Source organism: Staurois parvus, unplaced genomic scaffold (genome assembly GCF_062004578.1).
Source record: "Staurois parvus isolate SC_StPar_1 unplaced genomic scaffold, SC_StPar_1.0 ptg000165l, whole genome shotgun sequence".
Classification (NCBI taxonomy): Eukaryota; Metazoa; Chordata; class Amphibia; order Anura; family Ranidae; genus Staurois; species Staurois parvus.
The window spans coordinates 2,732,092-2,757,480 of NW_028317961.1; the positions used below are offsets into that span (position 1 = coordinate 2,732,092).

A 25,389-nucleotide genomic window follows, 5' to 3' on the forward strand; every position below is an offset into this window, starting at 1 on the left:
TGATGATGCTGGAACCTTTGTTTGGTACCATTCCAACGAAATTTATAAATACGACTGACTGAAGAAAAAATGCAAATTTCCACAATCGTTGATGATATGGGGTTGCATGTCAGGTAAAGGTACGGGGGAGATGACAGTCCTTAAATCTTCAATAAATGCACAAGTTTATATTGAGATTTTGGACACTTTTCTATTCCGGGATGTTTGATGATGATGACATCATTTTTCAGGATGAGAACGCATCTTGCCATAGGGCAAAAGCCATGAAAACTTTCCTTCAAGACATATGTCCATGGCATGGCCTGCAAATAGTCCGGACCTCAATCCAATTGAAAATCTATGGTGGAAATAAAAGAAAATAGTCCATGACAAGGCTCCAACCTGCAAAGCTGATCTAGCAACTGCAACAAGAAAAAGTTGGAGCCGGATTGATGAAGAATACTGTTTGTCAATCGTAGAGCAAATCCATGCCTCAGAGAATTCAAGCTGTTATAAAAGCCAAAGGTGGTGCAACAAAGTATTAGCGGTGTACTGTAGTGGGTTTTTTCATGATTTCATAATATTTTCCTCAGAATTTTCTTTTCTCTGCTTGATCTGCACAGTGATTAAAATGGTTAGCACTTCCACCTCACAGCACTAGGATCATCGGTTCAAATCCCAACCATGGCACCACCTGCCTGGAGTTTTCATGTTCTCCCTGTGCCTGCGTGGGTTTCCTCCCACACTCCAAAGACATGCTGGTAGGTGAATTGGCTCCTGTCTAAATTGGCCCTAGTATGTGTATGGTATGAATGTGAGTTAGGGACCTTAGATTGTACGCCCCTTGAGGGTTAGGGACTGATGTGAATGTACAATATATATGTAAAGCGCTGTGTAAATTGACAGCGCTATATAAGTACCTGAAATAAATAATAAATAAATAAATCTGCAAAAAAACAGTTGCAACTGACTACAATTTTCTTTCTTTATTTATTTTTTAAGTGTTTCTCAAAGCCAGAAGGTTGGAATATTAAATTAAAAAGTTTTGAGGCATGTCTGTGATTAGTTTTTTCTCTACACAATTAAACAATTGAATGAACATTTTCCAAGAGTGGTGATTCCATACTTTTTTCTAGAGGTTGTACACACAGTAATAAGTGGCAAGTTTGTCCTGTTACTGATAGGAAGCGCACATGTCGTGGGCCAGTCTAGAGACCATTAACCTCCCTGGAGGTATTCCTGAGTGTAGCTCGGGGTAAAGTTTCAGCACCACAAGCAGTAACCCCGAGCTACACTCGGGAATACCCTGCAGCGTTGCTCCTGGATCCATTCTGCACTTACCTAGTCCTTCTCTCCCCCTGCAGCGTCCCCGGCCTACTTCTCCAGCCGATGCCGGCATCCATCTTCCGGGTTCTGTTTCCTGCGACATCGGGATGTACGGGGACGTAACCGGCGGGAGATTTAACAATTTTAAAAAGTGACAATCACTCAATACACTAAAATCACATAGTAAAACATTACTGTATCAAACCATTTCACATACATTTTATCCCTAGTGCTTTGTCCTGTGCTCTGCCTGCATTTTACTGTTCTTTCTGCTTGGAAACTGAGAAACTTCCATGGCGTCCAAAAAGCGTCCCTTTAGATCAAAGGCTATTTTAGACCAGCTAAAGAACAGGGATAGTAAATTAGAACTACTTGCAGAATGGAGTGATAATGATTCGTGGGGAAATTTGTCATCAGACACTGAAAAAGATTTTGCGACTAAGATCAGTGATGTGCAAACTAGGCGCTCTATTTCAAATTGCAATGTTTTTGGTTTGATTACATTATTGAATTAAATTATTATTATATTATTTTTTATGATTATTTAATTATAATTTATGATTTCGTGTTTCAAATTTTAACATACCCGGGATGTTTACTAGACTCTTGTTTGGACAGATTTCAGTGAGTTATTCCTAAGAATTACAGGCCTACAATAAAAAAAATGACATATTTCCATGCAAAAAAATGTACCGCTTTGAGCACAGAAATACTGACATAATCATACCACTAGGGAGGGTACTCATGATTAGAGATGAGCGAATTATTCAAAAATTCGATTCGGCTGATTCGCCGAATTTCAGGAAGAAATTCGATCGATGCAAATTAATTCGCTACGAAGTTAACTTATAAAAAGGGTTTCTAGGCTTCAGAGAGCCTTTAAATTAGTGCAGAACACTGTACCTTTAATTTAAATGCCCTTGGAGATGAGGAAGGAGAAGGAGAAGGAGAAGGATGAGGAGAAGGAGAAGGATGAGAAGAAGGAGAAGGATGAGAAGAAGGAGAAGGAGAAGGATGAGAAGAAGGAGAAGGATGAGGAGAAGGATGAGAAGAAGGAGAAGGATAAGGAGAAGGAGAAGGATGAGAAGAAGGAGAAGGAGAAGGATGAGAAGATGGAGAAGGAGAAGGATGAGAAGAAGGAGAAGGAGAAGGATGAGAAGAAGGAGAAGGAGAAGGATGAGAAGAAGGAGAAGGATGAGAAGGAGAAGGATGAGAAGAAGGAGAAGGAGAAGGATGAGAAGAAGGAGAAGGATGAGAAGAAGGAGAAGGATGAGAAGAAGGAGAAGGATGAGAAGAAGGATGAGAAGAAGGAGAAGGATGAGAAGAAGGATGAGAAGAAGGAGAAGGATGAGAATAAGGAGAAGGAGAAGGATGAGAAGAAGGAGAAGGATGAGAAGAAGGATGAGAAGAAGGATGAGAAGAAGGAGAAGGATGAGAAGAAGGATGAGAAGAAGGATGAGAAGAAGGAGAAGGATGAGAAGAAGGATGAGAAGAAGGAGAAGGAGAAGGATGAGAAGAAGGAGAAGGAGAAGGATGAGAAGAAGGAGAAGGAGAAGGATGAGAAGAAGGAGAAGGATGAGGAGAAGGAGAAGGAGAAGGATGAGAAGAAGGAGAAGGATGAGAAGAAGGAGAAGGAGAAGGATGAGAAGAAGGATGAGAAGAAGGATGAGAAGAAGGAGAAGGATGAGAAGAAGGATGAGAAGAAGGATGAGAAGAAGGAGAAGGATGAGAAGAAGAAGGATGAGAAGAAGGAGAAGGATGAGAAGAAGGAGAAGGAGAAGGATGAGAAGAAGGAGAAGGATGAGAAGAAGGAGAAGGATGAGAAGAAGGAGAAGGATGAGAAGAAGGAGAAGGATGAGAAGAAGGAGAAGGATGAGAAGAAGGAGAAGGATGAGAAGAAGGACAGTTCTGTGACAGTTTCTGTCTATTTCTGACAGTTCTGTGACATTCACTCCATACAGCGGTTTCAACCGCTGTATGGAGTGAATGTCACAGAACTGTCAGAAATAGGCTATTTCTGACAGTTCTGGGACATTCACTCCATACAGCGGTTGAAACATTGTATCTATTTGTTTCCATAAATGGATCCATTTATGGAAACAAATAGATACAATGTTTCAACCGCTGTATGGAGTGAATGTCACAGAACTGTCAGAAATAGCGGAGCTCTGCAGATACACTTTTTGCCGGCTTGGAATTATTCTTATTTTCATCCTACTTCTTCTTCTTCTTCATCCTCATCCTCTTCTTCTTCTTCTGAGGATGAGGATGAAGAAGAAGAAGAAGAAGAAGTAGGATGAAAATAACATTAATTCCAAGCCGGCAAAAAGTGTATCTGCAGAGCTCCTCTAAGTGTATCTGCAGAATAGAGGAGCTCTGCAGATACACTGCAGAGGAGCTCTGCAGATACACTTCTTCTTCTTCCTCTTCATCCTCATCCTCATCCTCATCCTCTTCTTCTTCTTCTGAGGATGAGGATGAAGAAGAAGAAGAAGTAGGATGAAAATAAGAATAATTCCAAGCCGGCAAAAAGTGTATCTGCAGAGCTCCTCTATTCTGCAGATACACTTAGAGGAGCTCTGCAGATACACTTTTTGCCGGCTTGGAATTAATCTTATTTTCATCCTACTTCTTCTTCTTCATCCTCATCCTCAGAAGAAGAAGAAGAGGATGAGGATGAAGAAGAAGAAGAAGAAGTAGGATGAAAATAAGAATAATTCAAACCGGCAAAAAGTGTATCTGCAGAGCTCCTCTATTCTGCAGATACACTTAGAGGAGCTCTGCAGATACACTTTTTGCCGGCTTGGAATTATTCTTATTTTCATCATACTTCTTCTTCTTCTTCTTCATCCTCATCCTCTTCTTCTTCTTCTGAGGATGAGGATGAAGAAGAAGAAGAAGAAGTAGGATGAAAATAAGATTAATTCCAAGCCGGCAAAAAGTGTATCTGCAGAGCTCCTCTAAGTGTATCTGCAGAGCTCCTCTAAGTGTATCTGCAGAATAGAGGAGCTCTGCAGATACACTTTTTGCCGGCTTGGAATTCTTCTTATTTTCATCCTACTTCTTCTTCTTCTTCTTCATCCTCATCCTCATCCTCTTCTTCTTCTGAGGATGAGGATGAAGAAGAAGAAGAAGTAGGATGAAAATAAGAATTCCAAACCGGCAAAAAGTGTATGTGCAGAGTTCCTCTATTTCTGACAGTTCTCCGACAGCTTCTTCACATGTACAGCGGTTGAAACATCTGTATCCTAAATGGAAACTAATAGATACAATGTTTCAACCGCTGTACATGTGAAGGAACTGTCAGAGAAATGTCAGAAATAGCGGAGCTCTCTGCAGGGACACTTTTGCCGACTGATCGGGAAAAATCCGATTCGCGCACCCGAAGTAGGCAAATATTCGGATTCGACGCAAATCGAATTTTTCCTGAAATTCGTATCGAATTCCGGTTCGCCTGGTTCGATTCGCTCATCTCTACTCATGATGGCAGACTCTAGTGTTAGTGCGTGCATGAAACAGCATGTGGTGATGAAGTTTCTTCTGAACAAAGGCATAAAACCCACAGATATCTACAGAAGACTTCAAGCACAGTACAGTGGTGTACAGCTGCAGTAAGACATTTGAATTGTGTAAATGATTCAAAGTTGGCCGTACGTCTGTCAGTGCCGATCTCGGCCCTGGGGGGCCAGCCCACAGCAGTTGTTCCTGTGAACATTCAGCACATGGAATGCCTGATCCTGGATACCTAATGCATAACCTGTAGTGAAATTGCACAAGAGAAAATCTTTCTGTGGTCAGCATTTCAGCACTGATGATGAAGTGAAGCAGGTTGTCCTTGGATGCTTGAGGCATACTGACAAATTTTTCCATGCTGAAGCTTTCCAGACATTAGTTAAAAGCTGGCATAAGTTTATAAATGTGTCGAAAAATGTGTTGTTTTATTAAATAAACTCAAAAGTTGCAGTTTGATTTGAATGCCCCTTGTAATAATATCCAGTTAATCCATACTGCTGCTACTGCCCTAAAAGTTAATAAACAAAAAATAGATGAATGTAGTTACACAAGTAATCACTCCTTGTGCCAACACTTGCTAAATCTATTTTTGTGTTTTTTTAAATCTCTGGGCCTACAGCTGAATGTATCTTGAAATCATGTGAAACTACTTACACATAAATGCATTCCATTTAACCAATTGCGACTTTCTGTAAATAATTTGGAAAGCTGTAGATTTTTAACAATTCTATTTTGTGTAGATCAGTGACATAAAATCTATTTGAACGCCAAGTATGTCAGGTTATGACATTATAAAATGCAAAAATCCCAAGGGGTAATTATACAACTAAATACATATTGTGAGATTGAAAAAAAAACCTATAATAATCAATTAACAGTTTCATTTAAAAGGTTATACCACCAATAAGAGAGATCATAATAATAATAATACTATAAAAAGAATACATTAAACATCTTACAATATGGTGAATGACATCTTTAACTTCACCTAGACAGCCATAGTAGACATAGATGAAAAGTAAGTGTTATCCAAAGATATAACACATGTCAACCTGGTGCCCTGGTAGCTGTAGCAACATTAGATGCAGTAACATTTACATCTGCTTCTAAGCAAGGATTCCATTACTTTTAATTAACAGCCATATCTGAAGGGAATAATGTAATAGTTCTCTGAATCTCAAATATCTTTACACAAGGAACATCTGCAGCTTTGAGTATAGCACTGAACACTGGCAAATTAAGACTTGTAATAAAAAAAAAAAACATTTAGAGCCATAAACGCAAATAGAAAATGTTTAAAAGCAAGAATGTTCATATAGTATGTATTAAAGGGTTATAGTGCTATTAAAACACATTAAGCCACCTTTACAAAACTGAATAAGCACAATCTTGTACTAAAAATGCAAAATCCATTTATTTATTTTGATCCTTTCCCAATTCCCAAATGTTGTGCAAACCTGGTTCTACCCATGGATCCTAGTTGTAATTTACCTTCCTCTGAGATCTCAGAGAATGGTGAGTAGTTCAAACCTCCCGAGATAATGCTCCTGCAATGTGCTGAAATGTCATTACAAGAAATTTGGGCTATGTGGCATTACCTGGAATCTCATCAAAAGCATTAGCTTTATCCCTAGCAGCACTACGGAAGCCAAAGTGAGAGCTGAAAAGTAAAATCGGACCTTGGTCATAGTGCAATAGCTGTAAATGCAAATGTAACCACAAGGGAACAGTGGAAAACAAGTTTAACAATTTTTTGTTTTACTGGTTAACACAGCACTAAACTTTAGGGCCTCTTGCAAACGGATTTAATAATTTACTGATGTTCATACTTAGGATATTGTTGACAGAAAGATCCTGAGTAAAATGTTCTGTAAACATGCATATGCGTATACATGCATACAATTCTTCTTCATCTTCTTCTTCTATTTGCCACTGTTGCAATTTATGCTTGTATATCCCTATCAAAAACGTACATTTAAACACAGAAAAATGTAGAAGTCGATACATAGCGTGTTTTTGGTGATAACCAAACTCATGATTTCCAGCGCTGCAAGAAAATAGTACTGATGACTAAGATACTCCTCAGACATAAGATTGTCATTTTTACTGTTTTGTTTGGATTGATTTCCCATTCAATCTATATTTATACATTTACAACCCAATGTATAATTTGTTATATTGTCTGTAATCATTCTCATTTTCATACACTCTCATTCTGTACAATGTGCATTTGTTGTTAAAAACTATAATAATAAAACTCAATTGTGAAAAAAAAAAAGTTTGTAATCGCCAGGTACATGAACTTTAGATCATTAAAATTAATGATCTTCTAAAAAGGAATGATCAGTCATTTAGCAAATTATATTTATAAGTACTGTAAATTAGTACTATGTACATTTGGTTAACTTGCAGTGATACTAAAGTCTTGTTTTTTTCTTAAAAATAACAAACATGTCATACTTATCCGCTCTGTGCAGTGGTTTTGCACAGAGCAGCCCAGATCCTTCTCTTTTTGGGTCCCCCCGACGACGCTCCTGGCCCCTCCTTCTACTGGGTGTACCCATAGCAAACAGCTCGCCAATGGCTCCCACTGCTGCCTCAGCCAATCAGGAGTGAGAATCCACAGAGAATCGAGGCTCTTGTGGACATTGCTGGATCAAGAGGGAGCTCAGGTAAGTGTTACACACAGAAGGCTTTTTTACCTTCATGCATGGAATGAATGAAGGTAAAAAACCTTGAGATTTTAGAACCACTTTAAAGTGGAGTTCCACCTGAAAATAAAAAAAAAAAGTCAGCAGCTACAAAAATTGTAGCTACTTACCTGTTCCTCAGTCCAGCGGTGTCCTCACCACCGCTGGTTTCACCGGCCATCTTCTCTCCTTGGTGCCGGCATCTTCAGTGTGGGCACCTGGCTGTAACAGTTTGTGGCTTCACAGCCAGGTGCCCACTGCTCATGTGCGAGAAGCGCTGCACTTTGTGAATGGCCCCATAGTCTTCTGGGACCTGTCGTGTCCCAGAAGACTACGAGGAGATGGGGGGAGGACAACTTACACTTCCGATTGCTTAGGCGATTGCAGTGGGAGTGGGTACCTGTCAAATTCGGGTACCTGCTCCCCCCCCCTGCCCCCCAAAGGTGCCAATCAAGTAATGATAATTTTCTAAGCTAATTGGCATGGGATTGTCAAACAATTGACATAGGGGGCTGGTCACTGCCCTGGAGAACATGTAGCAAAGCAAAAAAAGACACTAGAGAGTAAAATGGTGGGTGTTGCAATTTATGCTGCACTGTATTTGCACAGCTGTTTTTCAAACACAATTTTTTGGGGAAAAAATACACTAAAAATTAATGAACTTTAGTGAACACAAACAAAAAGAAATACCCACTTTTGTTGGTAATATATATATATATACACGCACACACACAAACACACACAGTATATCTATATACACATACATATATATATATATATACATACACATACATATGCGTTGTGCTGAGTAAATAGGGCCTAAAATGTCAGGCAGGGATGAGGCAAAGTTGTTAAGACCCTGGCAATTGACCATTTCCTAACAGCTAGCCTGAGGGGAGGCTGTCATACTCCGCATTAGTAGTAATTCCACTGCTAAATGTATCACTTTCGGATGCCATGGGGAGTGGGGGGGTTGACTTGGCCGAACACCAATTTAAGTTGATTGTTTGCTGAACCTCAGAACAAGCAGAATTTGCCAAACCAGAAGCTCATCCCTAATGCAGAGTGACTTTTGTGCAAACGTTTGGTAACTAAAACAACTATAGCAGCACGCTAAGTACAAAACGTTCAAGAAAAGCAATTGCTATTGAAGGTGCTGGAAGCCAGAAATATGATCTCTGTGGTTGGTTTCCTTTGAAATATGTAATCAGTAACTGCTTAATTTGTAATTTTGTAGTACCAACAATTTACTCAGTGCTTTACATAATGTACATTCCCAGTCCCTGCTCACACACACATACTAGGGCCAATATAGACAGCAGTCAGTTAATCTGCTGAATGTCTTTGACATATAGGAGGCAACCCATTTATGTACATTATGAACATGAAAACTCCAGGCAGATAGTGTCCTGGTTGGGTTTTGAAACATCGGCCTTGGTGCTGGGCAGGAGTGCAAACCAGTAGGCCACTGTTATGCATGCTACAGTGATCATTTAGCATTCAGATCCATTATATTCTAAATTATATCTTCAATTGCTCTAAGAATAAACAGATGGAAACAAGCATCTTAGGGCTAGCTTCACACTTCTTCACTGGCTTCTTTGTGTATTTCATTTCAGTTGAATAGCAAAATGCAGGTTAACACACTTAAACACAGCATAAGGAACTTAAAGAGCACTGCAATGCAATTTTACCCAGGCTTCAGAGGGAATATAAATTGTCCACACCTATAGCAAGAACATTATTCAACTTTAGTCAGTGATGCACAGTTGTTTTTACCTACACCCCTTACCTGCATAGGCATTTTTTTTTGCAAATGTGAACTAACCTATAAATTGTTGGGTTTACTTCCTCTTTGAATGCTCAGTTTGAATCACTCAGATTTATGACAAGTGAAATAACATATCGGTTAAATGGAAACTAAAAACAGATTACTCACATGGGTAAACCTTTTCATTTTATCAGAAGTGAAGAATATTTACTTGAAGATAACACTGTTGATTTGCTGAAGAAGACTACCAACTGTCACTTTTTTACTACCTTATAAATGACAGCTAAAGTAGAAGGACTGACTGCAACTTAAAATAAATGCCCCTATTTCTATACAAGTGTAGATCTTTTCCAAAAGCGTAACTATTTTGTTTTTTGGTTAAAAGGTCTTTTAAGTGCACTTAAGGGAAAATATTAGCTAAAATGGTCATTTGGGCTCCGTTCTATGTACATTATTTAATGGAGCTGCACATTTATTGTACTAAAAATGGCCTGCAGATTAAGCATACATATCACACATAACCCTTTTTAATCATTCTCATTCATTATTTAGATAAGCACTGAATAATTGCTCGGCATAGGGAGCTGTATTATTTAAAAACATGTCATTATCTACTAAAGCCACTAAAGCTACTTATTGGTGCTTTATAATGAAGATACCATACCGTGCTACATATGAACTCATGTTTTAATCATTTTTTGAGTTATTTTTCATTTTAAAAAAATATATATTTCTTAATGTAGCTACAGTAAAAAAATAAAAAAAATCACTCACCACCACCACCTTCCCTTTTACATATGTTCACGGCTGGTGATTGACTGCTCAGGCACAAGCACTGCATCACTTGATGTGGTTAAAATGTTCACCTATACTTAGAAACAACAGGTATTTTGTGATGTTTTCAATGGAATAGTGCAGCAAAGGTGAGTATATGTAGTAAATGGTTTAGGGGCTGGGTTTTAAAGCCTGTATCTGGGCAAACCAGCCCACCCCATCCACCTAAACCCATTAACACCAAGTCAAAAATAAAAACATTTTCAGAATTCACTGTTACACCGCTCTTTGCAGCACCTCTTCCTTGGTGAAGACTGGTGATCCGCCACTGCAGTCTGGGCTTGCTGCTGAACAGTCTTGTTGCCACCCTCCTCACTTTGACATCATCACATTGTTAAAGTCTGGACCCCACCAATCAATGGGACATGTCCACATTGCTAGGAAGGGACATGGGCACTCCTGTCTCTACAGTGCAGAAAAACAACAACACTTATGATCTAGCACATCAAGTGACTGTTCAACTTTAAAACAAATGTCTTTTTAAAATTGCATTAGGAAAGAGAGGCATACATATATATACATACATATATATATATATATATATATATATATATATATATATATATATATATAAATAAATCATATATATATATTTATATATATATAAAAATAATGTTACCTTTTGCTCTTTTGTAGCTTTCATGTTAGAAAATAAAGCAAAATCAGGTATGAAAATAGCTTGCCAGCAACCATAACAACCAAATAACCTTTTGATACGCTTTGGATAATAATCTACAAAATATCTAGCAGGAGAAAAAAAATTGTCTACGTCTGTCCCTCTTTGAATAATGACACACTAAAACAGACGCAAGGGAAAACTGTCTAAACAACAAACTATGTTAAAATGTCAAGCTAGCATAAATATAGTTTGCAAGTTTTGCTTCATAAAGTTACACATATAAAAAGGAAAATAGATAAGAGTGCCAAATAGCTAGTGTATCTCCTAAAATATTATAAAATAGCTAAAGCATAAAATCATCTCTGGAAATAATTTTAACACCATCCGTGGCAGTTAAACAGCAGTGTCTCTAATTTTCGTTCAAGCATTGGTCGTGTGCACAAAGCATTTTCTCTGCAAGGCACTATGGATGACCAAGACTTCTGAAACTCCCTCTTCTTGAACATGAAATTATGCAGGCCAGGGAATCCCAGTTTGCTACCACTGTCCTTCTCATGAGCAGTTAATCAGCAGCAGTGAGCACCAAATGACAGAGCAAGTGACATGAGATAGTGCAAGCCAATGGCTATGCATAATGGCTGTGCAGCCAGCATTTCAGGTAAAAATACAAATGGCTCTCTAGTGTATAATAAAATATATATATTGCTATAGCTTAAATTGGCTAACATTATATACATGATACAATTTAGAATTGATCTTTAAGTCTTTGCTGTGCCTTACTTTTCCTAGCAAACCAATTCATTGTAATGTCTTCAGTTATTATCCGCACATACAAAAGGCTTATGTGGAAAAACAAGGTATAAGTTCACTTTTGAAAAATAATAATACATTTACATATTTGTGGAGGTAAAAATGTACATTATTTTTCTAAGGAGCTTGCAGAGCATTGAACCTGCGATCAACAGATTGCAGGTACAGTGTCAAGCTCCTGCAGACGCTCAGTATAGTTGTCTGCCTGTACCTCCCGTATGGGCAGACAGTTATGGAAAAGCAGGAAGAATCAATGAACTATTGGGGCACTCACCAGCACCCTTGCAGTTCATTGAGCACTACAAGCCATCTGCAGCGGTGGAAGATGGTATTTGTAGTTTATTCATTCACAGATTGCTGTGAATAAATGACATGGCTATGTGGGTAGAGCTGTTTTTGAACCCCCACCCACTATAACAAGGAGGGGAGATCGGGGATGTGGGTGTAACTTGTAACATGCTCCAGAAGGTGAACATAGCCTTTAAGACATCATACATGCAGAGCTTAAAAAAACGCTGCTTGTACAGGCATTCAGAGGTTTGTTTGTTTTTTCAGCCTTTAAATGTACCTCTATGTAAGCCTGTGTGTCCATGTACACATAGGCCATTACAGGTGTATTAGATGAGGAGCATTTACAGGCAGAAATGAAACCCACCAAAGGCGCATTCTTGAGAGGAGAATTTCAGCAGAAAGAAACCATGAATGCGACCATAAAATCTCTGTACAGTGAACTTCGGATTTACCAAAAGGACCTTCCTAAACTAATCATTCAACCTGTATCCACTCAGGCAGGACCTTGCTAAGGAGATTATACAATCAAATTGTAACATGTGTCATCAGCTTTATTCAGTCACTAATGGATAGCCTCACTGGCCAATTCAGGAATGTGAAGAAGGCAAGGAGGGATGAGCAAGCTTTAGCACCATTAGTAGTTGCCAAAGCTTTGCCTTGCTTAGAATTCAGCCAAAGCAGGAGGGTTTGGGAAGATGTATATATGCGCAGATACCACAAGGTGTCTGCACATTATACTTGGAGCAGTTTTTTTTTCCATTACATTTTTAAAGTGATTGTAAACCATCACCTTGCAAAACAACGCATTCAGTCTAAAATAGAAATGCAAGACAAAACATTTGTGTATAGCTATAAAAAATACCTTTTTTGCCCATTTTTTATAACTGATCACATACCCTCTGTTCTCAGCTGCATAAGAACTAGGGCAGGAGAAACAGCAGAATACTAATCTTCCCAGTGAAAGGGTGTGCATGGGGTGGGGGGGTTATCAGCAGTAGTCTGATCATTGGAGGAGAGAAGACAGAGTTCCCAGCATAGCTAGAGAACTAACCATGGTGTGTTCTCATGCCTAGTGTGGCCAGTTTTATAAAAGAAATCAGAAGGACTGGCAGGGACACCAGGAGAAAGAGGACAGGATACTTTTTTACGGTGCAACAGACACCTATCAGGAATATGAAATGTTGAGTTTACATATTATTTAACCCTTTCCCATCCCGCCCGGACTACAGTGAAATGACAGCCGGGCGGGACTTTCGTTAATCAGAGTGGATGTCATATGACATCATCCCTTATTGCCACCTCGCGCAGATCTGTGGGGTCATGCTGCAGTGAGATCTGACTCCAGCTGTGTTCACTGGTTACATGACTGATCTGTGTACTGATTACAGCAGGTCACATGAAAATTGTAAACAATGGATGACTTCCTTTCATGCCATCCATTGTATACAATTGTGTTGCTAGCTGTGATTGATCAAAGTGATCACATGGTACAGAATGGTGGAATCACTGCCCATCTGTGTCATGTGATTAGCTGTGGCCAATCGCAACTAATCAAAACAAACTGAATGAATTGATTTAATTCAGTAAAATGCTTGTTTATAGCAATGAAGTTCATTGCTATAAGCAATCATAATGTGTAAAAAAAATTACTGATCACTTCCGCAGAGTAGTACGATGTTACTATGGTAACATTATATTACTCTGGTAACAGTGCATTATAAAAAAAAAAAAAAAAGTAAAAAAAAAATTGAATATATATTTTTTTTTTTTCACCATGTCACCAGTCATTGGCTCTGATCACTGGCACACCAGTTGTATGATGACATTGTACTGTACAATGACAGAATGTAAAAAAATTATGAAAAAAAAAACAAGTAAAATGTTTGCTTACAGCAATGAAATTGATTGCTATAGGCAATCATAATGTGTAAAAAAAAAAAAATACTGATCACTTCCTCAGAGTAGTACAATGTTACTATGATAACATTGTATTATTCTGGTCACAGTGTGTTATAAAAAACTATCAATAAAAGAAAAAAAGTCATAAAAAAAAAAATTTAAAAAAAATATTTTTTCATAGTGTAAACAGTCAGTGTCCCTGATTACTGCTACACCAGTTGTGTGAGCACACTGTACTGCGCTGGTGACAGTATGTAGAAAAAAAAATTGTGGAAAAAATGTTTTCATTTCTTCACTTTCCACAAAACTATGACACAAAATGACAACTTCAAAAAACTTGCCATACCTTTTACTAAATACCCCAGACTGTCTACTTTCCAAAAATGGGTAATTTGGGGGATATCTGTATTGCACTGACATTTTTTGGGCTTTAAGAAATGAGATATGCCGTTAATACAGCATAATTGACCAATTTTCAGATATATACGATAGTTTGTGGACTCTGTAACTTTCCTACAGACTAAATAATATACATTGATTTGGGTTATTTTCACCAAAGATATTTAGCAGTATACATTTTGGCCAAAATTTATGAAGAACACGTATTTATTTTATAACAGAAACAAAGAAAAAACGTTGATCTTTTTTCATTTATTTAGCAAAAAATTAAAAAAACACAGTGGTCATCAAATACCACCAAAAGCAAGCTCTAGTTGTGTGAACAAAATTATAAAAATCTAGTTTGGGTACATAGTTGCATGATCATGCAATTGTCAATCAAAGTGCAAAAGCACTGCAAGTTGAAAATTGGCCTGGGTAGGAAGGGGGTAAGTGCTGTGTATTGAAGTGGTTAAAATATAACACACTCTTGTCAAATATTTAGCATAAGGACCTTTATTTTAGCCATGTCTGTAATTTTAAAATCTCATTGAACTCCTGAAATAACTGTCACTTTTTTATGTTCAATTGTACAAAACACTATGCGTAATGAGTAGGAACAGAAGAAAACATACACATGTATGCACTGAAAAGAAAAATCGACATCTAACAGTATACATACATTGTAAATCAACAGTAAAAACAGTAAAGATAAACTAGGAGTAGTTTGAGTCAGGCACCTCCAAAGTACAATTTGTGAATCCCTCTATCTAGACATATATGTCAGTATTACAAAAATTTCAGTCAGCTGTAGCTACTTATGCTTGTTAAACTACATTATCCAAGGTTGCCATGTATTACATACACATAAATATGATCTATTGGTCATAACAAACATAGCTTTGTACATATAGTGTGAGTGTACCACTTCTATCACTTCAAAGATTGTAGGGGGTAAGAGCAATTTCCAGTGTCTCATTATTACTAATCTAGCAACTAGAAAAATATTTGTTACCACAGTTCTCAGTTTAAAAGTGATGTTTTCCGTGCCTAGGTTAAACTAAGGGACAACTATATGGGAATGGCAATTATATTGGAGATCGTGTGACAAAAATAGATCCAAAATTTAGCAAATTTTTTCAAAACCCAAAGAATATGAAAAAAGTGTATCACCTGGCCACACTCTCTCCAGCATAGGTTAGAGGTGAGAGGCTGAAACTTAGAGATTTTACATGGGGTTAAATACCAATGTAGCATCATTTTATACATTATTTCCCATAGATTAGCGTTTCTAGTAGACATGTAGGTAGAAGATAAAGGCTGTTCCCACTGGAGGGGACTGAAAGTGTATCCTGAATCAAATTCCCATGCGAGGAAATTTTTTGATTTGATAAAACTATTTTTATCTTGTAAAATTCCATAGAAGAGAGAGATACCACCTTTGATTGGGTTAGTGATATAGTAATACTGAGTAATAATGGCACCATAGGGCTGTGGTGTAGTAAAGATACTAGTTGTAAATAGGTATAATATTTTTTCTCTGGTAGACGGTATTGAGTTTGAAGGGCTGGGAAAGATTTAGTTTCATCCAAATTATATAAAAATCTTAACCAATGTATTCCTTTATTATGCCATTCATAGACAGTAATGTTCAGAGTGGCCAATTGGCACAAGCTAAAAGGAACGGAAAGGTGCTCATTTGAAGTCTGAGGTGGTGAGTTCATGCCATGCTCTTAAAGAAGCTAAGATAGTAAGAGATAACAAAGTGGACATGGGCTTTGATATGTTGTGACAAAAGAAAATTTAATAGATTCTTTCCTAGTATTTGTTCAGATTCTATGTCAGAACATAAAGGGTAGAGTGACCCATCAAACCAGATTATTATTTGTGTTAAAATTGAGGCCAAATAGTAATTCTTCAGTACCACATGTCCAAGTCCACCTTCTCTTCTCTGTTTGATAAGTTTATTAAAACGCATTGTGCCTTTTGATATTGCCATAGAAACTTGTTCACGATGGATTTCAAGTTCTGAAAATAGGATCTGGGTACAATTATGGGTAGAGTTCTAAACATGTACAGTAATAGAGGTAATACCATCATATTAAAAGCTGCGAAATGCCCAGTCCAAGACAACACGTTTTGAAATGTGTGACAATGAAGAGCGCACTTTTTCCAAAAAAGGTATATAGTTAGTGCTGAATAATTAAGTTGTTGAACTGGTGACGATAGTACCAAGGTACGTTATACTGTCAGCTTTCTGAACAAAGAGGTAGGATTGTTGTAACTTTTGTTTTAAAGTAGGCTCTATTCCCAGATCTAATACATGTGAATTGGTCATATTAATCTTAGAATATGAAATAACATTAAATGCAATGCATCCTGGAATGCTCACAATGAGGATTCTGCATTTATCAACATTAATATAATGCTGTCTGCAAAGAGACTTATAATATGAGTGCAGTTCAATATTTGAAAACCCCTGATATCCAGGTGTAAGCTAATATATGAGGCTAGTGGTTCCATTAAGAGATTAAAAATTAAATGGGGATACTGGGCAGCCTTGCCTAGTATCATTGGTGATAGAAAAAGGCTGAGACATCATGCCAGATGTGTATACCTGAGCTGATGGGCAAGTATAGAGAGCCAAAATAGAAGAAAATATGTCCTGAAAAACAATTTTTTTCAAAACCTCTGTGAGATAGATCCAATGAATGCAAAGGAATGCTTTCTCTGCATCCAACTCCAGGAGCAGAGAAGGCATTCTGGAGGTCTTGGCATAGTGGATAATATTTACGAATCGCCTGGTAGCATCTGAAGTTTGCCTTCCCCTGGTAAAACCAGATTGGTCTGGATGAATCAAGTCAGGCAGAATATCAACCAAATGGAAGGCAATTAGTTTCACATACAGCTTTATGTTATTCTTCAATTAAAAACTAAGCCTAAAATTTGCGGAGGGAGGGGGGGTGGGGGGACTTCAGCAAAGTTATAACAAAGCCCTTAACATTTCTTGAGGGAAAAAGGAAGGGGCCGCAGCAGAATTATAGATAGTAGTTAAGAGTGGTGCCAATGTGGTTTAAAAGTTGTAAAATATTCACCACCCATCGGGTCCTGGCGATTTATTGTTGAGTAAGGTTTCCATTGCCTTGCAGACTTCCAATAATGTGAATGGTGCTTTGAGATCCTCTAATTGAGATTGCGCTAAAGTGGGTATGTTTTCTTTATGTAGAAATTGTAGCATATCTTCTGGTAAAGGTTGAAGTGTGGAGGCATCCTCACACAAGTTGTATAAAGTACTAATAATTTAAGGCATCCACAATCTCCTTAGGATCATACACTTTTTGTTTAGTAATAGGATGATATATATGAGAAATACTGATTTTATGCCTATAGCCCTGAAGGCATCTAGCTAAATATTTGCCAGCCTTGTTACCATGTACAAAATAAGAAATTTTCATTCGTCTAGAAGCCCTTTTTCAAATCTTTCTGTTGGAGAGTACGGAGGTCCCTCTGTAAAATGGTGAGTTTAGAGCTTAATGCAGGATCTGAGTTAGTTTTGTTCAAAGTTTCATGTTGTCTTATTTCTGATAAGTTATTAATAAGCTGTTGCCTTTTCCTCCTAGCCCTGGTCCCTAACTTAATAAACATTCCACACATATAGGACTTATGTGTGTTCCATAGTATGAATGGAACAGAGACAGCACCATCATTAAGCAGAAAATATTTCAATAGATGTTCTTCCGGTGCTTTCCTAGAGTCCTGGGTTTGCAAAAGAGAATGATTAGTTCTCCAGAGGTAATTACAGCGTGAGGAGAAAGAATCATGTACCGTAAGGGTTGTAGATGCATGGTCTGACCATGAAATGTCATTAATGGAAGAATCTTTCATTTTGTCCAAGAGCCATTTATCTGTTAAGAATAAATATATCCTTGAGTGCATGGAGTGTGGTGTTGAGAAGAAGGTGAAGTCCTTTTCAGTTGTGTGCAGGCAACACCTCATAGAGATCATATTGCTGAAGGAAAGATTGCACAGATGTTGGATTTCGTTTAGATGATGCTATGGAGTCTATGTGGGGGTCAGGAAGTATATTGAAACTTCCACACATAATTAAAGAGCTTTGCTTGATATTCTCTATTTTTCGCATTAGCCTATTCAAAAATCATAGTTGATGCTTATTAGGGGCATGCAGGTTCACGAAAGTATATATGGTTGAGTTCAAGTCACACACTAAAATAATAAATCTGCCTCCTGATCTTTGACTGTCTCAATTAAGTGAAAAGCAGGAGTGTCTGATTGCTGTTAACGCTCCTCTTTTGTTTGCTGGTATTGCTGCAGAGAAGATGTGGGGATAGGAAGCATGCGAACACTTGGGGGGTGTCAAATGATCAAAATGCATCTCTTGGACACAGAGTATGTCCAAGCGGTAATTAAGCGCTTCTTTCCATAAGGATGAACGCTTAGCTGGATGGTTAAGCCCTTTAGTATTTACAGAGAGTAGTATAATAGACATAATGAATGCTAGTACTAGTAGGAGAGGTACTCACTAGTATTATGTAGTATAAATGAGAAGCAATAGCCGTAGAGCGTTGACTGAAGGTGGATTCAATCAAATTGGTGCCTAATGGAGACAAATGTGGATTCCAGTGCTGCATTGGATTGACAACTCACAGAAAAGAGATAAAAGAGAACAAATGAACAAAAACATATTCAATAGTATTTTGACTAGAAGGGTGGATCTATAGTCCATATGCAGCATGGTACTGCTCAAATTAACCAGGGGGAAGAGTCTGCTAGCTGAGGGTTTCCTTAGACAGACAAGGAGAGTGGCATTGAGAGATATCTGCAAAAGCAGCTTTAGAACTCAGGTATTCCCACAAATAAAAGATTGGATGGACAGGTGGAATATATATATATATATATATATATGTATATATTGGAAAAATTGTATCATATAGATGATGATAAAATGGAAAAATTCAAGAAGATCTGGGAGGGATGGTATAATAAAAAAAAAAAAACAAGAAGATTTTTAGAACTGGCTGGAGTATAAGGGTCAAATGAAAACAAACAAAAATCTAGAAACAATAGGAAGGATAGAGGATAAAGAAAGAGATGGGAAATAGTGAGATTAACAAAAGAAGAACAAGAAGTAAAGGGTAGGACCAAGAAGATAAAGGGAGGGGGGTGGGTGGGTAAACATGGAGAGGGGGATTGAAATTATAGATGGATTTTTATACTGTATGTTCCTGGTTTAATATGGATTTGTATAATAAAAAAAATGAATAAAGATATAATTAAAAAAAAAAAAGAACTCAGGTATTAATCTGGGTTGTTGGAGACACTTGTTGCCATTCAGGAGAAAACCTGACTGGGATACGATTTCCCTTAGTAGAGGATGCAGGGTCATCCATTATTACCCATGACCTCAAAAGCTGTAGGCCTCTCTCCAGGGTGTAAATGGTGTGTGTATCACCATTTTTAGAGACCAAAAGCTTGGTTGAGCTTCTCAATGTGTAGGTATTTTTTTAGTTCCTCAGAGCTTTGGTAATTGAACTCAGTTTTTTCTGGAGTTGCATTGTGTAATGAGATCTGCAAAAAATTGTAGGTTCTCATAAGGAGAAGGGAGTGAGCTCAAATTGTGGGATGTAAGTAGTATTTGCTCTTTTACATGATAAAAGTGTATACACATTAGCATGTCACTGGGCACATGTTGAGGGATAAAAGATAGTTTGGGAATATGATGTATTCTGTCTATGACCAAGTCAGATTAAGTAAGCTCAGGGAGCAAAGATATGAAAATATCGCAGACATATTGGTGAAGCTCTGATTGCTGTACAGACTCTGGAATTTCTCTCATTTTCAAATTATTTTTTAATAGACCGGTCTTCCAGGTCTGCAAGCTCAGCTTTGATTCAGGCTTGTTCCTCTGTATTTTCATAATTTGCATCCATCATTAATGGTGTGGGCAAACTCATCCATTTAATTTTCAATATGATCCACCCTGGATCCTATGGCTTGCATTTCATCTGTAAAGTGTTTAGTGAACTGTAGAATGTCAGCATGAAGGGTACCCCTGAGTGACACAAGCATGCCTTTTGGTGTGGTTTCTGAGATCGGCTGGTTAGTGGTTGGAAATGAAATAATGGAGTCTGGAAATTCTCTAGTATGGTTTAGAGAATTACAGCTACAGGTAAACTCACCCAACAGATCGGCATGATCATCCACCCTGAGCCGTGATTTAGCAGGGCTTCCCAGCAAAGGTGTTGAGGCTGCAGGAGATGGTGGAGCCTGTGGGGATCCTCCGTTGATAGAAGTGCCGGAGAAAGCCCCCAATGAAGACTGTCAGGAACTTCATGCTCATGAAGAAGATCCGTCACCGTCTTACTTAGAATCCCTGCAGGCCTGATGGAAAAAGGCGGTGTTTCTTTGGCCGGGAATCTCTATTCTTTTCCTAGTCATGTGACTGCTGTGTTAGGGAAGTAGACCTCTATAATGTGGATTGTATCCGGAGCCTAAGCAGGTTGCTGTCAGCTGTTAATCTCCACCTCGTGGGAGCTCCAGGACTAAACGTCCATCTTCCTTGCATGCTAGCCACACACCCCAACTGTCACTTAAAAAAAAATACATCCCTATCCTGGTGTGTTAGCTTTGTGAACTGAACCTCTTTAAAGTGGAACTACACTCACCTTAAATGCAGCAATGCGCTGTCCCCAGAACTGCATGCTGGCCACTGACTTCTTTGGGCGGCCGACTTCTGGTTCTCGCTTGCTGGTCACTGTCATTGGCTGGGCGGAGATGATGTCATTCCTGTGATGAATTTGTGCAGTGAGCTGCACTTGCATAGATTACTGTACAGAGGTTGACAGGCAAGTAAGTAGCTTTAATGCAGAAGAGACAAAGCATATCTCTTCTGCATTAAAAATCCTGCCTGTCCGCCCATTTTTAATCCTAGCATAAAGTTGGGAACTAAAACCAATTAAGGTTTTCCAAAAGAGTTTGCATGTCATAAATAATAACTGTCACAGCTGCTTCTGCTCAACTAAACTTTCAAGCCATCAATGGCTGGCATCATAACTGATCACATGTGCAACTGTATACAAACCAAAGCAAAGATGGCAGCTTCCTTGGCTATAAAGGTTAGGAGGGTTTAGTTCCACTTTAAATGTAAATGGCATACTTTACCATTGCTCTGATGCTTGGAAGTAGTCCAACACTAGTTGTTGGGCTTTTGTAATGAGAAACAATTGTATTCTACTGCGGTATTAAAATAAATATACAGTCTGTTGTTAAACTATGAAACTATTGTAAATCAAATTATATTCCAATGTTTCCTTGAAGACCTGTATAGCAATCTTCATAAATGTAAAGCTTTACACCTTTAAAATGTATTTAAACCCAAGAGCCCCACCCCCCCTCTCTTCAATAACATAGGGGGGAATTGTTCTGTAGAGAAAGCTGGGAACCATGTTAGGTAAACATCTAGAAGAGGTGAAGAGCACAGGAAGTTATAACCTCACAGAATTTTTGGTAGGATCAAGAGGTTTTTCTTGTATGCACCTCTCAAACAGATGTAACAAAATGCTTTAATGGTTTATTTAATAGACCAAAGAGATCAAATTGGAGCTAATTGTCAGGGGGTCGATATAATTTAAAGAGACCATAAAATGTATAAAAACACCCAGGTGATTAGGGTGTGCTGGAAACAGCCTATTTGTAGGCTACATACTAGTACTAAAACAAGTAATGGTTCAATGAATTGGTTTAGTTTCACTGGCCAGAACAACTTTATTAAGTAGTATATTAGTTGGAGGATAGCTACTTTAGAGTTTATTTACTTATTTGCTTTGCTTGGTGACTGAGTACCTTTAATGGGTAAACTTAAAATATTATACACCTAATGCAATATTTCTGTTGAATGATTTTTGCTTTCTGGAAACTCTTTGACACAGGTCTAAAATAAAAAGCGCTAAAACAATTGCTTTGGCAGATACAGAATCAATTGATTTCTTAAAGTGACACTGGAAAAATAATGATAAAAAGAACAATATCTTTTTGTCAGTGTATTTTACTATAGTTCAATTTATTGTTCTGTCATGCACAAAATAAATTGTTCTGTCAAATAAAGATAGTTTATGTGACAAGTTCAATTTATGAAGTGGCGCCATGCTGCTTAAGAAATAACAAGTTTTATATGTGTCCCTTGTCCTTTGCTAAGCAGGTCTTGGTGGTTTACCATTGTAAAACAATAGCTTAGCTATAAACCAAAAAACAATGCAACTGCTTGAAAAAAAAATACCAAAGAAAGACTTATTGTGTTTTCATTTGCACTGTTGATTTCAAACTTTTCATGGGATTTAAGTAATCGCCCCATTTTCAAGATTCACTTTCTCCATACTATAGTTTGAAAATTCTCCAATTCCTGTTTGCTAAGTTTAAAGACCCATTTACATTCTTGCGATATGTATACAATATGTCACAGAGTATAGTATATCAGAGATTTTAAAAAATGCCATAACTTCTTGTATTAGCATTTTCTGTTTTTATCAAAAAAACTACAAAGTTCTGTGTATGTTTTTACACCTAAAAAACATTATTATTCAAAAAAACCCTGATTCTTTTACAGATGGAAATACATTAACACTTCAGTTGCTAGTGTCTTGATTCTATAGGATGTACAGTAAATCTCAGTGTTAGTAAAACAGAGCACTTTCCTTTCACAAAAGAAGCCAATTAAAAAAAGCTTTAGATATGTTTCAGTGCCGATGTACACAATGTTCTGCTGCTTTTTTTATTAGAGGAAGATTGAATAGTGAGTTTTTTCAGTGATAAGGTTTGAAAAACGTTTACTATGATTAACTTAAGCAGTGAAGTACCTGGGTAATTCATACACAAGAAGCATTTACTGCCTTTATCTTTAAAGACAGCATTTGTTTCTGAAAGATTCACTCTTTACTACATGCATTTCTTTGGCGAAATAAAATTACAAGTTAAAGTGGTTCTTAAATCTAGGTGTTTTTAACCTTAATGCATTCCCACTACTGGTCTTCTCCCCCATCCCTAAACACCTACCTGTCTACGCTGGCAGCCCCGCTTTCCTTTTATCCTGAATTCACAAGCTGCACTGAGAGCAGCGGGAGCCATAGGCTTCTGATGTTGTCAGTCAATTCCTGTGAGGAGAGGGTGGAGAGTGTGGTTGAGCTGCACTGTATGTGTCTATGGGTGCACACAGCCTAGCTCAGGAGCATGCCCACACAGGTGACCCCATAGCATACTAGCGAGGGACCACCAATGTTGTGCAATGTTGTTGCACAGGGCAGGAAAGAATATCATTATCAAATTATTTTAATTAAAAAAAAAAAAAAACTTTGACTTTGATATCACTTTAAGCTAGGCATTCACTGCCTGAATTTTGCTAGACAAACTTTAAAAGTCAGGCTCTTTGACATGCACTTTTGATTGAATATTCCAAGTTTAATGATTGTACTGCAATATGTTATAATCTCAAGTTAAAAAAAATAGATTGATAGTGTTGTCCAGGCACTACATTCCTAACAAGGTAAATACTGTAAATGTACATGGGTCTTTGAACAAGTTTTAGCAATCAAATATAATTTTGATATTTTGTGGTTTATGGGTTTCATATATTGATATGGCACCTTAAAAGTCCTGTGTACATATATTTCTTTAAAACCAAAGATTAAAGTCAGCACTGAAAGTGGTAGTGGGCAGCCTGCAAAAAGGATTGATATAAAAACCCTGAATATTCTATAAAAATGTGTTTGCGGCACCTATATCACCATAAATGCATTCAAGTAAATCTATTATACATCCACCAAACCTGTGCAAAAAAGCATAAAACATAAGCAATATAATACAAAAATCATAAAATTCCTAAAATAATCATATATGACATAAAAATATACATTATGAATAACAAGTCCAACACACAAAGGTGCATGAAAAATAAACAGTGAAAGAAAGTCCACAAGCAACTTATTAAGTGACCAGCAAAGTCTCTGAGATGCAAAAGAGGGCATAAAAACACTCCTAGATCTGTGTCTTCCACCACCTTTTGCAACTAGATCCAACTCTTCTAGTGTGTATGGCTTCACCCACAAAATTTAAATTAAACACTCATCAGAGGTATAGACTGCAAAGCAGGGACATCCTTAATATTGATTGGACTCTGAACAAACATTTCTTTGCCCCCCCATGCAATTTTGCTCTCCACCTGCTCTAAGACATACAATAAACTCAAAATTAATTTACCGCAGCAGATCAGGCAGCAATTGCAATTGATTGCTGGAGGTTACAGCATATCATTACTACTCACTGACTGGTTGATAGAGGTTACAGCACACATTATGGCTCACTGATTAGTTGCTAGAGGTTACAGCACATGATTTCTGCTTGCTGATTGGTTGCTAACAGTTACTGCATATCATTGCTGCTCACTGATCAGTTGCCATCTTTACCAATCACTAATTGGTTTCTAGAGGTTACAGTACATCATTTCTTCACTGCCTGCACATCATGGACTGAGAGGGTTAGGGGACCCACCAATAGACAGAAATCTCTTAGGACTCCTGGAATCAATGGCAGTGCGGGTGCAGGGTGTGATCAGTGGCAGTGCTGGGGGAGGGTTGATGGGATCAGTGGCAGTGGTGGGGGAGGTGGGATAAGTGTCAGTGCTGGGGTGGGGGGGATGGTATGAGTGACAGTGCTGATGGAGGAATGGGATCAGTGGAAGTGCTTGGGGTGGACGAAATCAGTGGCAGTGCTGGATGGGGATGGGAGGTGACATTTCTACACTGACCACCAATGTTAGGGGAGATTAAAACTGATGACCAATGTAAGGGGGATTTACAATGAACAGCAGTGTAAGGGCAGTTCTGCCCTTACCACCAATATAAAGGGAAATTTACACTGGCCACCAATGTAATGGGAATTTTTTTTCACTGACCACCATTGTAATGAAGAATTTTCACTGAACACCAGCAAAGGTGTTGGTAGCTGAAACCTCTGTGGGGGTGGGGGGGCATAATTTACATATGAATGTCACATTGCTGCAGCAATTTACATATGAATGCCACCGTTATTAACATGCGAAAGCTGACATGGTCTGCACATGAGTCATCTGTACTGTCCTATTGCCATATAAGACAGAACTGGGCAGCATAAGAGACAGCTCTTCACACTGAGATATGGGACATAAGATAAGGGAATGTAAATCAGTATGGTTGGCAAGTATAGGGCAGCTGCTTTGGGCCCCACAACAATGA

The 25,389-nt window shown here is 38.0% G+C and overlaps 1 protein-coding gene across 6 annotated transcripts in view; it reads left to right on the forward strand.

The window, feature by feature from the left end:
• The window catches only part of LAMA2 (laminin subunit alpha 2), a 1,220,316-nt gene that overhangs the window by 1,137,203 nt on the left and 57,724 nt on the right, over positions 1 to 25,389 (forward strand). The gene's annotated exons all lie outside the window — the stretch shown is intronic.